Source organism: Salvelinus namaycush, chromosome 16 (assembly GCF_016432855.1).
Source record: "Salvelinus namaycush isolate Seneca chromosome 16, SaNama_1.0, whole genome shotgun sequence".
In the NCBI taxonomy this organism is placed as follows: Eukaryota; Metazoa; Chordata; class Actinopteri; order Salmoniformes; family Salmonidae; genus Salvelinus; species Salvelinus namaycush.
Window position 1 is genome coordinate 22,424,772 of NC_052322.1, and position 14,852 is coordinate 22,439,623.

Below are 14,852 nucleotides of genomic sequence, written 5' to 3' on the forward strand. Positions count from 1 at the left end.
CTCTAATTCTGCCGCCAGTGAATGGTCTGTCAGAGGGAAGGCAGTGGGAGGAGATGGCAAGCTTGATCACAACAGAGGAAGCTAACCACAATGGAATAGGGCACTCTAGGTAGTTTTTAATCCTCCTCCTCTTCAGTGTTCATCTGTTTTTTAATACATGCTGAAACATAACAGAGGATTAACAGATGGAGCTATGCGAAACATGAAAGAAGACGTGTCATTTGGAATTTGATATCAGATTTACAAAATTGCTGTAGAAGACAACCACTGAGTATGGTCAGTGCTACATTTTGGCAACTGTATAATCAAACACCCAGCAACACCTAAGGATCATGAAATGTTGTGTTGGGTCGGTTGGCCCATAAAATAAAAATACAGTTTTTGGGGGGGTATTTTTAAAATATCCAACTACAGGAGCCTGCTTTCAATGTTCAAAATACACCAGAAAGCATAATGTCGCCACAAGCAAATACAGGTAACTGCCAAAATAAAGGAAACACCAACATAGTGTCTTAAAAGGGTGTTTGATCACCACAAGCTGCCAGAATCGCTTCAATGCGCCTTGGCATAGATTCTACAAGTGGAGCTAAACCATGCCAGGAAAATGCACCCCATAACATCTTATTTGTATCCCTCATTTACTCAAGTGTTTCCTTTATTTTGGTAGTTACCGGTTGCCTACAGTCGGGAAGGCCGCAATTTGAGAAGGGTGCAATTGCGGTTCGCAATTCGGGGCGTTCCTGCATGTTCGGGGCGTTCCTGCATGTTCCTGCATCTCATTATACTTCTATTGGTAAATGTTTAAGTTAGGACACTGTGCCGCAAACTATCTACCTAGCTAGTACACAGTGTAGCCCTAGCCTCCCGTCTACTGTGCTAGTGGGAGGTGGGGACAACCGGTAGACGGTGTCCTTCGACCCTGCCTGTTGGGCACGGTTGTCTTTGGTACACATCAGGCGGGAGGCTGGGACGACACCGTGTGCTAGCTGGCTAACTCGCGAGCTAGCAGACAGTGATGCTAACTAGCTAGTTAGCAAGCACACGGTGTCGCCCTAGCCTCCCATCTGCTGCGCTAGAGGCAGGCGGGCACTAGACTTGGGCGGTATACTGTATATACCGTATACCAGGGTATTTGGAAATAGCCACAGGATGGTTTTTCAATACAATTGAAACTATTTATTTGAAGTTTTTCAATACATTTTAATATTTTTAACTACTTTTTAAGTAAATACCTGCAGTGAACTTGTGCAATAAATTAGGAGATAAAGCAGACCGCATTCTTCATTTCACCTGCTACATTATGAAACTTACTGTAGTTCCCCAGAATAGTTGAGCCAGTCGTGTTTGTAAATAGCACAACGGGAGAAAGCGGGAGCAGGTGAGTCCAGCTGTGTATTGACAGGGATGGTGTTTTATATTGAAAGTCAAAAGTGTTTTTTTGTTTCAAAAGAGTGATCAGGGAAGTGCAACCATAGTTTTCCTTCACAGAAAATACATTCGTGCAACACATTCGTCAGAAAATAGCTTAATTTTCATCAGATGACAACAGACGTGCAATGCTATTTGGCTGGCAGCCTCACAAGTAAATGAGCTTACAATGAAAAAGAAAGGTATTTTTTTGCAAAAATTATGCATGGCCATCATATTTCTAATGTTTATCATAGAAAGAATGTAGCCAGCTACATTTTCTAATGTTTTAAAGTTAATCTAGCGTTTTACCAGAGAAAAGTTGGCTAGCTACACCCGAGAAAAGTACTGGAGAAAAGTAGCTACACATCAGTCAGAGCACCGAATGCCCATTCATTAATTCTCATCTGAGTGGGGAAGTGCAAATGAAGCATGAATATGTCTGATGCCTAGCAGAAATTACATTAAGAAGCATTTTACATCTGCGTTTACACTTTTTCCTGTGTGAAAAATGCAGAATTCTGCATTAACACAACCCCTACATTTAATTTGCTAGTAAGCGGCTGAATTAATAAAGTGAAGGGACATCATATTCTGTTAGCTTTCTGTCGTGTTTGAGAAGTCAAAGCCATTTGGATGAGTTATTTGTACAGCTGCCACTATCTTGATTTCCTTGCATTTTTTCCCCCCCTCTCCTGTCTTGGCCCGTCTTCTCCTCCTCTCCCCTCTTCTCCACCGGTCCAATGTCCGTTGCTCATGTTTTTTGCCCCAAGCAAGTCTCTTCTTCTTATTGGTGTCCTTTAGTAGTGGTTTCTTTGCAGCAATTTGACCATGAAGGAAGGCCTGATTCACGCAGTCTCCTCTGAACAGTTGATGTTGAGATGTGTCTGTTACTTGAACTCTGTGAAGCATTTATTTGGGCTGCAATCTGAAGTGCAGTTAACTCTAGTGAATTTATCCTCTGCAGCAGAGGTAACTCTGGGTCTTCCTTTCCTGTGGCGGTCCTCATGAGAGCCAGTTTCATCATAGCGCTTGATGGTTTTTGCGACTGCACTTGGAGAAACTTTCAAAGTTCTTGAAATTTTCCGGATCGACTGACCTTCATGATCTCTTTGCTTATTTGAGCTGTTCTTGCCGTAATATGGACTTGGTCTTTTACTAATTAGGGCTATCTTCCTTATACCACCCCTACCTTGTCACAACACAACTGATTGGCTCAAACACATTAAGAAGGAAATAAATGATGTAATTTAACTGTTAATAAGGCATACCTGTTAATTGAATTGCATTCCAGGTGACTACCTCATGAAGCTGGTTGAGAGAATGCCAAGCTGTCATCGAGGCAAAGGGTGTGTCGTGTCGTGACATGACTACCATTAATGTGATGACTGTTATTTTATAAAATCAATTAACTATGATTAAATTAATCATGTAACAATTAACTCATTAGTAACTTGGGGCACCACGGGATAAGTTTGTTTAATGAGTTACCTTTTCCCGAATGAACTCAAGAATATATCAGAATATATCGTTATCATATCAGCCATCAATTAAACATTTTCTCATATCAGTCTCATTCTGAACGTCGTTGACCTCGTAAATCTGCACGAACCCTAGCCTAAAAGTGGTGATTCAGCAATACACAAATTGTCTTGATCATTTATTTACTAACTAACTAAACAATCACACAGAAATACATAAACACACAGACGTTATAGGTTATTGATTACTAACATAATGCAATGAAAAGTCCCTAGTGGACTAACCCGATATGACGGCTTGTTACACAATGAAAGGGTTGGGAAAAGAAAGAGCGGGAGAGACAGAGTGGGCTTATTGTACATACATGTGGAAAATACGCTCATCGTAAAAATTATATTTAGCACCCTAACAACCGCTCATTCGCATTTAGAAATGCAACACATATTTACGCTTGCATGTCTTTGTCGTCTCTCTGTTGAAATCACCCGGTGGTGATCCAAACAATAATCATGTCATGTAATTTGTTGTTTTGTGATGTCATTAACTTCTTCTGGCTGCAAGCCCGAAGCCGGGCACAGTATGACAACAGCCACTTCAAGTGCAGGGCGCGAAATTCAAAATATATTTTTTAGAAATATTTAACTTTCACACATTAACAAGTCCAATACAGCATTTGAAAGATAAACATCTTGTGAATCCAGCCAACATGTCCGATTTTTAAAATGTTTTACAGCGAAAACACCACGTATATTTATGTTAGCTCACCACCAAATACAAAAAAGGACAGACATTTTTCACAGCACAGGTAGCATGCACAAAACCAACCTAACTAACCAAGAACCAACTTCATCAGATGACAGTCTTAACATGTTATTCAATAAATCTATGTTTTGTTCGAAAAATGTGCATATTTGAGCTATAAATCAGTTTTACATTGCAGCTACCATCACAGCTACCGTCAGAAATGGCACCGAAGCAGCCAGAGTAATTACAGACACCAACGTCAAATACCTAAATACTCATAAAACATTTCTGAAAAATACATGGTGTACAGCAAATGAAAGACAGGCATCTTGTGATTCCAGCCAATATTTCCGATTTCTTAAGTGTTTTACAGCGAAAACACAATATAGCATTATATTAGCTTACCACAATAGCCAGAAACACAAGCCATTCCCCAGCAGCAAAAGTTAGCGATCGTAACAAACCAGCAAAAGATATATAATTTTTGACTAACCTTGATAAGCTTCATCAGATGACAGTCCTATAACATCAGGTTATACATACACTTATGTTTTGTTCGAAAATGTGCATATTTAGAGCTGAAATCAGTGGTTATACATTGTGCTAATGTAGCATCTTTTTCCCACAACGTCCGGATATTTTTCTGGCACTCACATATTCTGACCAAATAACTATTCATAAACATAACTAAAAAATACATGTTGTATAGGAAATGATAGATACACTAGTTCTTAATGCAATCGCTGTGTTAGAATTCTAAAAATAACTTCATTACGATATGCAGTTTACGTTATGGCGAGAGCGTGCCCAAAACCTGGCCGCAAACTACTAGTACAACATGTTCGACAGATATATGAAATAACATCATAAAATGGGTCCTACTTTTGATGATCTTTCATCAGAATGTTGTACAAGGGGTCCTTTGTTGGGAACAATCGTTGTTTGGATTTAGAATGTCCTCTTCCCCAGTCAATTAGCACGGAAAGCTAGCAAAGTGGCGCTAAGCTCTCCTTCGTGAACAAACGCAGACAACGCAACACGCCTAACGTCCCGAAAAAATTTCAATAATCTAATAAAACTATATTGAAAAAACATACTTTACGATGATATTGTCACATGTATCAAATAAAATCAAAGCCGGAGATATTAGTCGTCTATAACGACAGCTGTACAGAAGGCAAAACCAGGTCCCTTCACGCGCTCTCCAGAAAACAGGAAACTGGTGACACGTCATACAAAGAGCATTTATTCGACCCCAGATCAAGTTATACACTCAATTTCTTCTCTCACTGCCTGTCGACATCTAGTGGAAGACGTATGAAGTGCATGTATACTGATATATATCAAGGACATTTATAGGCAGGCCCTAGAACAGAGCATCGATTTCAGATTTTCCACTTCCTGTCAGGAAGTTTGCTGCAAAATGAGTTCTGTTTTACTCACAGATATAATTCAAACGGTTTTAGAAACTAGAGAGTGTTTTCTATCCAATAGTAATAATAATATGCATATTGTACGAGCAAGAATTGAGTACGAGGCCGTTTGAAATGGGCACCTTTTATCCGGCTACTCAATACTGCCCCTGCAGCCCAAACAGGTTAACTTCTCTATATGTAAAATAGTCTAGGAAACTCGACCGAAGACGAGAAAAGAATAACATTTCCCCAAAGACCAACGCGTGTGGAACACCTGAAGGATCCAGTCTAACAAACACGCAGAGACAAAGAAGCCTACTACAACTACAAAGGACATTGTGACCTCTGGTGGACAAACCAGAGACTCCTGTCGAACTACTCCTCATAGACCGGGTGATTAGACAGTCTAATTATATGCATATTCTAGCTTTTATGGCTGAGTAGCAGACAGTTTAATTTGGGCGCGCTTTTCATCCAAAATTCCCAATGCTGCCCCCTACCCTAGAGAAGTTAATGACATCACAAAACAACAAATTACATTACATGACATGATTATTGTTTGGATCCCCACCAACCATTCCAGATGTTTGGATTCCAAAACAAATGTTCCAATGTCCAATCTTTTGATGTTAAAGTCTCTCTACACACAAAGGATTTTTAACTCAATACTGCAGAGCAGAAGGGAGAGTTTCTACCAGGTATTTACGATCCGGTTGTTAAGTGATAAATCTCTTGTGGGAGAGAGGAGGAGAGGGGGAGTCTGGCTATCTGTCAGACCTGTGCCGAGCTGATCTGGCACCTATGATTCTCAATCAAGAAAGAGAGACATGGCAGGTGGTTACTTTGAAGAATCTCAAATAAACAAATCTAAATATATTTCCTAACACTTTTTTATGTCTTCACTATTATTCTACAATGTAGAAAATTGTAAAATAAAGAACAACACTTGAATGAGTAGGTGTGTTCAAACTTTTGACTGGTACTGTATATACAGCCCTGGAAAAAATTAAGAGACCACTGCAAAATTATCAGTTTCTCTGGTTTTACTATTTATAGGTAAGTGTTTGGGTAAAATTAACATTTTTGTTTTATTCTATAAACTACTGACAACATTTCTCCCAAATTCTAAGTAAAAATATTGTCATTTAGAGCATTTATTTGCAGAAAATGACAACTGGTCAAAATAACAAGAAAGATGCAGTGTTGTCAGACCTCGAATAATGTTACAAAACAAATAAGACACTGTGGCTTGTAGGCCTCTCCAGGTCCTGCACCCACTGTGAAATTTGGTGTAGGATTGGTGATGATCTGGGGGTGATTATGCAAGGCTGGAATTGGGATGATTTGTCTTTGTGAAGGACGCATGAATCAAGCCACGTACAAAGTTGTACAGGAAAATAACTTGCTTCCTTCTACTCTGACAATGTTCCCCAAGGATTGGTTTGTCCAGCAGGACAATGCTCCATGCCACACAGCCAGGTCAATTGTTGGGGTAGGTTCCTTGTTCCTTGTCAATCATTGGTTTATTGATGAAATCATCTATCAGAAAATATCTTCAAGTAATCAATCAAACCTTTATTAATATATTTGCAGACAGAAGTTGACAACGGAAACATAGCACGCATGTTTCAGAGTAAGTTCTGCAAAATAAAAAAGGTTAAAGTTGCTTTAATATGTGTGCAGTCAACCCCTAGTGATGTATCTGCCTACGTCAACACCTTCTACTCATGAGACCAAGCCCATGCATATACAGTTATACAAACTTGCAGGAGTGAACAGTGGTCCAGTGTTTTCTAAGGTCTGAGAGAGTAATTTTCCATTCCCGTGTGGTTTACAGTAGTATGTCTGACTTGTCTCTTATCTCTTTACTCCCCTGCAAGGTTCTGTGTCTATGTATCTCTTTTAGCCTTGAGGCGCTTTCTCACAGACACCCTGTTTTGACCGCAATGGCTCACACATCTCTCAGACCGTTTCTTATAAGAGGCAGAGACTAGAAAAGAACCGTGGAACAGTATTAAACCTTATAATGCATATATGGCTAATCTGTGGTCTAGGACCCTATAAATGTAGTGGGGGGGGTCTTATAGCCCTCCCCCTTCTATTAATACAACATAAGCATAATCAATTATTAAAATACATCAATCATTTGGTGCAGCCCCTATCCTGACCCCAAGGTGAACCCCATCACAATCAAGGTGTTGATGGAGGACCACCAGATGAAGACCCTGTCATGGCCAGCCCAATCTCCAGACCTGAACCCCATTGAAAACCTCTGTAATGTGATCAAGAGGAAGATGGATGGTCACAAGCCATCAAACAAAGCCGAGCTGCTTGAATTTTTGTGCCAGGAATAGCATAAAGTCACCCAACATCAATGTGAAAGACTGGTGGAGAGCATGCCAAGACGCATGAAAGCTGTGATTGAAAATCAGGGTTATTCCACCAAATTGATTTCTGAACTCTTCCTAAGTTAAAACATTAGTATTGTGTTGTTTAAAAATGAATATGAACTTATTTTCTTTGCATTATCCGAGGTCTGACAGCACTGCATCTTTTTTGTTATTTTGACCAGTTGTCATTTTCTACAAATAAATGCTCTAAATGACAATATCTTTATTTGGAATTTGGGACAAATGTTGTCAGTAGTTTACAGAATAAAACGAAAAGGTTCATTTTACCCAAACGTATACCTATAAATAGTAAAACCAGAGAAACCGATCATTTTGCACTGGTCTCTTCATTTTTACCAGAGCTGTATATGTGAATAACTACTTTACTAAGATTTACACATATGGGAGTAAATATTAATAAATGGTGAGCAAACTGTTTATAAAGGCCTTATAAATGTTTTATGTACCCTTAAAAATAGTGTTACCACCCATCCTTTGTGCTGTGTCTGGTGGTCTGCTTTTTTGTCAAGGTGCCACACTGCCATTTTATCTTCCCTCATGTTGAATTATGGTCAGGTTTATTCAAATAAGACTGCAGAAAATAGAGGGCGTCTGCAACACGTCTCCCTGAACCTGTCTCTCTGTGTAGGTGACCTCCTGTAGAGGACAGCAGCTCTCCAGGGTTTATGGAAACCTGATTTCCCATCCAGTGGAGAAGGTGAGTCTTCAACCTTGTCCTCTTTGTCTCTTAGCCTTTGTATGATTTAGTATATGTAGTATATATTTAGTATGATTGTCTGTATACTTGGGGTTGCAATAGACCTGCAGTGGTCATCAGGCTTCTCAAAGGAACCACATGTTTGTTGGCTGTAGTTTGGTCTCTGAAGCATTGTTCTAATGGCCGTCTCGGTCATAAATCTTTAACTAGGTAAACGCTCCCGCTGGACTAATTAAAAGCAGCACATCAATAATATTTCATGAGGTGGTCATTCCGTTACAGGCCCGGGCTCACTGGGGGGTTTCTGTAAGAGGGCACTACACTCAGATTAACAGGCCATTCTATTTCCTGTCCATTCTGTTCCATCCAATGTAACCTGTGACATACAGTAAATACTTACCTATGTCCACATACCCTAGACCTCCTCTGACCAGGCCTTGGTGTCCCCTCGTCTTTAACCTTTGAACTATACATTTGGTTTCACCTGGTCTTCTTGTTTGAGTGGAGCGTCTATGGATTGCAGTTCAAGAATTATGAATTCACAAGCGCTTTCATCATCTCCCCTAAAATGGCACAAACACTGTCAAACAATAATTCAGGAATAATTACTATGTTCCTTGTTTGATCACCTCCTCTGTGTGGTCTGTAAGACAACAACTTCCTTAGGCTGTGTTTGGTTAGCCCAGTTCTGTGGGTCTGCTCTAGTCCAGGTACCCACAGCTGTCTGGGCTGGGGAAGAGAGGGAGGGATGGAGCTGCTTAGAAGGAGAGTTCGAGCAACCACATTCCAAGACATTCATGTGTACTGATCTGTGTTGGTGGAAAATAGGGAGTGTGTGTGTGTATTGCGATTCAGCACACGTGCAAATATGCAATCCAACAGTGTAAAAAATGCAAGAAGGAAAATAGTAGTCAAATTGTCCATTAGAGTCAAAATGCACACACTGCATAGTCTGATGAACCTTCTTCAACCAAGACCTTTATAGTGACGACTGATCTGCCTGTGGCCATAAGAGCTGTTTACATATAGAAGCATAAGATGCTTATGGACTGGACAGTGCTCCTGTCATTGTATCTCAACTGTCAGGCATGGTCAGTCATTTCATGTTAGTGCTGCTAATATACTGCCTTGATTTACTTGAGGTTATGATTGGAGTATGTTTTGTTATACAACCAAACCCGTAGTAGACCCAGACATGGTACAATTTGCTCTGTACCTATGCATCTGCTAAACTCTCTCTGAGACAACATAAACATTGTAGTAAGCCAGTTATGAAGTTGTTGTGTAAGTGTTACATGGACTAAGCTGTAAATGAATGTCAGTAGGTAGACATGGTGTTAGATAGCATGTAGATTAATGTCAATCATCATTAGTGCTGCTGCCATTTTATTTTTACCTTGTCTATGATAGAATAACATACATTCTGTATATAGGATTATTGTGAGAGTATCAAGGCATCTAATGTCTCTACTTGGTTGTCACAACATCAATTTGCACCTCAGAGCAGCGAACCATCCATCATGTGAGCTCTTCCACAAACACTTCTACATTCTGTCTCTATCCTCTTTTTACAGCATTCAGGTTATTAAGATGGATTTAGGCCAGGGGATCTCACACACACACACGCTCTGGCATTATTTACCGTGCCTTTGAAGAATCAGTGTTCTGGGGAGCGTCAGGCAGCTAAATGGAGGGAAGGAAGAGAAAGGCTGGTGTTTGAAGAGCTCCGCTCCCAGATTCAGTATCGCCTTCCTTCTTCCCCTGCTCCTTCCATCTCTGTGCCTCGGCTCTGGAAAAACTGGACCAGGGTGGAGTGACATGAGAGCCCTGTCTACATTCACCATCTCTCTCCATCAGATGGAAGTGGTGGAGCGGACAGCCATTGCTGCTGCCTGTACAGTGCATGCTCTTCCCTTCCCCTTTAACACCCTTTACAATATGTCAGTCTTCCTCCTCCCCCTATCTCTTTCTCCTCCTCTGCTCTCTATCATTCTCTCCCCTCCTCCCATGGTTTTCTCTCTTTACCACACTCACTGTCACCAGGAGGCTTGTGGCAGAAGGCTTGTGGGTTACATAACCACTGCAGCAGCACTCTGGACACTGTTAAATCAGGACTAGGAGTTGCGTGTTCTGAGTGGGGGTTGTGTGTGTGAGGGATGTGTGGTGTGTGTGTGTGAGAGAGAGAGAGAGAGTTGTTTGATGTACTGTATTTGGGGAATGCATGTCATTGTTATAGGTTAGCTACGTAAACATATCAGGCATTCAGCGGTTCTTCAAAGGCACAATAAATACTGCCAGAGAGTGTGTACGTGAGTGTGTGTGTGTACTGCTACTGTATGTGTGTCCCCTGCAATTAGTGCCTTTTATTTCTTGAATAAAGCAAACGTCTTTGCCTACCGTGATATTTCAGCCGTGTAAAGCCTGGGGATCTACACAATATCCCTCTCTCTCTCTCTCTCTCTGAATTGAGAAAGGGGCTTTATTGGCAAACGTATGTAAACGTATGTTTACGGCAACATGATGAAAACCATGCTGTACCATTTAACTCTGCTTCAAATTTTCATCAACGTTTTTTCTCTCCTTGAAGCTCTGTAATCAAAATGATTGCTAATGCAGTGTGTGCAGTGAGGATTTTCAAGACAGAGATAAATGTGTAATATGCAGTGTGTGCGCAGGCAATTCATAAATACAAATGCTGAGGCACTTGATAAAACTACTGCTATTCAAACCTTGCATTAAGCTCTATCAATATCTCTATTTATTTATTTTATGTTATTTAAACTTTATTTAACTTGGCAAGTCAGCTAAGAACACATTCTTATTTACAATGACGGCCTACCAAAAGGAAAAAGGCCTCTTGCGGGGACGGGGCCTGGGATTAAAAATATAGGACAAAACACACATCACGACAAGAGAGACAACACTACATAAAGACAGACCTAAAGCAACAACATAGCATGGCAGCAACACATGTCAACACAACATGGCTGCAGCACAACATGGTGGCAGCACAAAACAGGGTACAAACAGCACAAAGGGCAAGAAGGTAGACAACAATACATCACGCAAAGCAGCCACAACTTGTCAGTAAGAGTGTCCATAATTGAGTCTTTGAATGAAGAAATTGAGATAAAACTGTCCAGTTTGAGTGTTTGTTGCAGCTCATTCCAGTCTCTAGCTGCAGCGAACTGAAAAGACGAGCAACCCAGCAATGTGTGTGCTTTGGGGACCTTTAACAGAATGTGACAATTAATTAAACTATGTTCAATGTAACCTTGACTTTGAGCTCTTCATGTTGTAAATATGACATTGATCTGTGTTACAGCTCCAATATATACTTACTGTGAGTTATTTTAAGTTAAAGTATCTGCATCTCAAAATCAAATCAAATTGTATTAGTCACATGCGCTGAATACAACAGTGAAATGCTTACTTACAAGCCCCTAACCAACAATGCAGTTTAAAAAAACCCGGATAAGAATAAGAAATAAAGTAACAAGTAGTTAAAGAGCAGCAGTAAAATAACAATAGCGAGACTATATACAGGAGGGTACTGGTACAGAGTCAATGTGCGGGGGCACCGGTAAGTTGAGGTAATATGTACATGTAGGTAGAGTTATTAAAGTGACTATGCATACATGATAACAACAGAGAGTAGCAGCGGTGTAAAGGGGGTCAATGAAAATAGTCTGGGTAGCCATTTGGTTAGGTGTTCAGGAGTCTTATGGCTTGGGGGTAGAAGCTGTTTAGAAGCCTCTTGGACCTAGACTTGGCGCTCTGGTACCACTTGCCGTGCGGTAGCAGAGAGAACAATCTATGACTGGGTGGCTGTAGCAGAGAGAACAGTCTGACTAGGGTGGCTGGAGTCTTTGACAATTTTTAGGGCCTTCCTCTGACACTGCCTGGTATAGAGGTACTGGATGGCAGGAAGCTTGGCCGCAGTGATGTGCTGGGCCGTACGCACTACCCTCTGTAGTGCCTTGCGGTCGGAGGCCGAGCAGTTGCCATACCAGGCAGTGATGCAACCAGTCAGGATGCTCTCGATGGTGGAGCTGTAGAATCTTTTAAGGATCTGAGGACCCATGCCAAATCTTTTCAGTCTCCTGAGGGGGAATAGGTTTTGTCGTGCCCTCTTCACAAGTTAGTTTGTTGGTGATGTGGACACCAAGGAACTTGAAGCTTTCAACCTGCTCCACTGCAGCCCCGTCGATAAGAATGGGGGCGTGCTTGGTCCTCTTTTTCCTGTAGTCCACAATCATCTCCTTTGTCTCAAAGCTGCTTATTTCGATACATAACCTTATAGCGAGGTTTTGGCTTTGCTGTATGGCTAGTCTACTTGGCATGACTTGTAGCATGTAGACCTTTCCTGTGGCTATTGTACTCTTGCTATAGCTGTGTTTGTTCTCAGTACCATGCTCAGGGCTGTGTTCACCCTTTGTTGATAATGTGTATTGACTGTTGATGATTTGACAGGAGTAATGAAGTGTGTGGTGTGAAGGTGGGGAATGTATCATGTCCCACTGAGAAAATAGATTGATTATGCTTTATCCACGAGAGAGAGAGTTATTTTGGTAGAGGGACAAATCTGTCTGTGTCCCTGGAGTCTTAACAAGATCACAGAGGCCAGTACTGACCTAGCTCAACATGGCTAAGCCTGTCCCATGTAACCGGTCAGTGTCTGGCCTGCTAGAGCAATGACATCATCAGCTGTTCCTGCTGAACTCTAATGCAATGTTGGGTTGTATTCATTATGGCACACACTGTAGCAAAATGCTTTAAAGCACTTGTTCAACTTAAAATGAGAACAAGCGGTACGTATTGTCCAGTTAGTCCCCCGGGGAAATCCTAGCACCCTTTGTTACGTTTTCTTTTGTTTGGTGCCTAATGAATACAATCCTGGGCTGGACTGGGAGGAAGGCATGGGAGGGAGCTGGATGTTGTGTCCCTCCACCCAGAAGCCCTGGCCCTGTAGCAAGCCCTAGGGCTATGCTAACTACCGTAGGCCACCTCTGAATCAGAGGCCTGAGTCACTGAAATGGAATCCGTACAAATGGTGATTCATTTGTCTTCCTGTGTGAGTGTATGTGCCTCTCGTGATGACAGAGAGCAGTTGAATAAGCAGGATGTATTACGCCTGTGTGCCTGAAGGCCAGGTCTGAGCAGACATTCAGTGGAATGTGAATGCAGTCGTGCTACTGTATTTGTACTGAATCTCTCTGGCTGAGCTCAGTATTATCATCCTGATGGTGTGTAGCGCTGTCCCTCCCACATCCATTTGTTCATCATACTGGTTTCCCTCCTGCTCACACGAGGAGGAATGCCTCCCACGCACGCATGCTGCAGTGTATTCAGATACTGCTCAATTCTGCTCAGATTCTGCCTTCGTGTAGATTTGCTTCCAGTCAATGATCCAGTCCTCATTTGAAAGAGCTTCCAAAGAGCAGCCTGTAGACCTTATCTGTTATCTTATACGGTGCCTTCATTCCCTCTCTCTCTCTGAAAGGACATTTGATATAGTGCAGCAGTATTTCAGTCTCTTTCATCACAATATGCAGCGGGTGTGTAGTGGGGGTGGGGCAGGATGCATTGTCATCCTCATGTGACCTTTGACTCCCCTCACATTGCTCCAAGGGAAACACTAGCCAATGACTATAACTGTACATGATTGAGACACAGATGCCCAATTTCTGTCCGGTTTCATCCAGAATCATTTCAAGGAACATCTTCTGTTGTCTGGGTATAGCAGCACAGGTTTTGGGGAGAGAAAGGTTATAGGAACATCATCTGTTGTCTGGGTATAGCAGTACAGGTTTTGGGGAGAGAAAGGTTATAGGAACCTTTTTACTTTGCTGCAGACTCCCTATCTGGGTGGTCACGTCAGCTCTGATCATTCCACGGCCCAGCAAACAGAACAGAACAGAGCAGAGCACAGGGTCCATGGCAGGACACGTTATGCTGATAAATACAACAAGCCCCCTCCTCTATCTCGCTCACTCTCTTTATCACATTCACACTCTGCCTCTTCAAACACCCGTTTCTCTCTCTCTCTCTCTCTCACTCACTCACTCACTCACTCACTCACTCACTCACTCACTCACTCACTCACTCACTCACTCACTCACTCACTTGCACTGCTAAAAGCCTGATGTGTTTACGGAGCTAGCCTGTTCATTTTCACCAGAGTGCAGGTGCTCTGCGGTTATGGACATGAGGAGGCCCTATAGGAGTTGATTGCGGAGTGGCCTGATGACACTCATCCACCTAACCACCCCTCATGTTCTCGCCTGATTAATCTGTGTAATGGCCAGCTTCCCACCCTCATCTCATCTCCACTGACCCCTCCAACCTTCTGTCACGTGACAGGCTTATTGATGGTCTTGGCTGTCATGGTGTCTGTGATGATGCAAGCACCGTGCACACAGCTCTGTAGCGCTGTCTTTCTCCTGGCAACATTCAACAGCCTGTTTATTCCACCCTACCGCTGTCACGGCATCGCCCGCCCCGGAGATGAATCACATCTCTCTCATGATCTATTTAGCTACCACTCTGACCCATTGGCGCTCTCTATTCCGCTCACCAACTGTCTTGCTCACAACAGCTTCCTGCACTCTCTGCACCTGCTCCACCCACCCTGTCACTTGGGACAGGCTTAGCCATATTGAGCCTAGTCAGTATTGGGCTCTATGATCTTGTTAA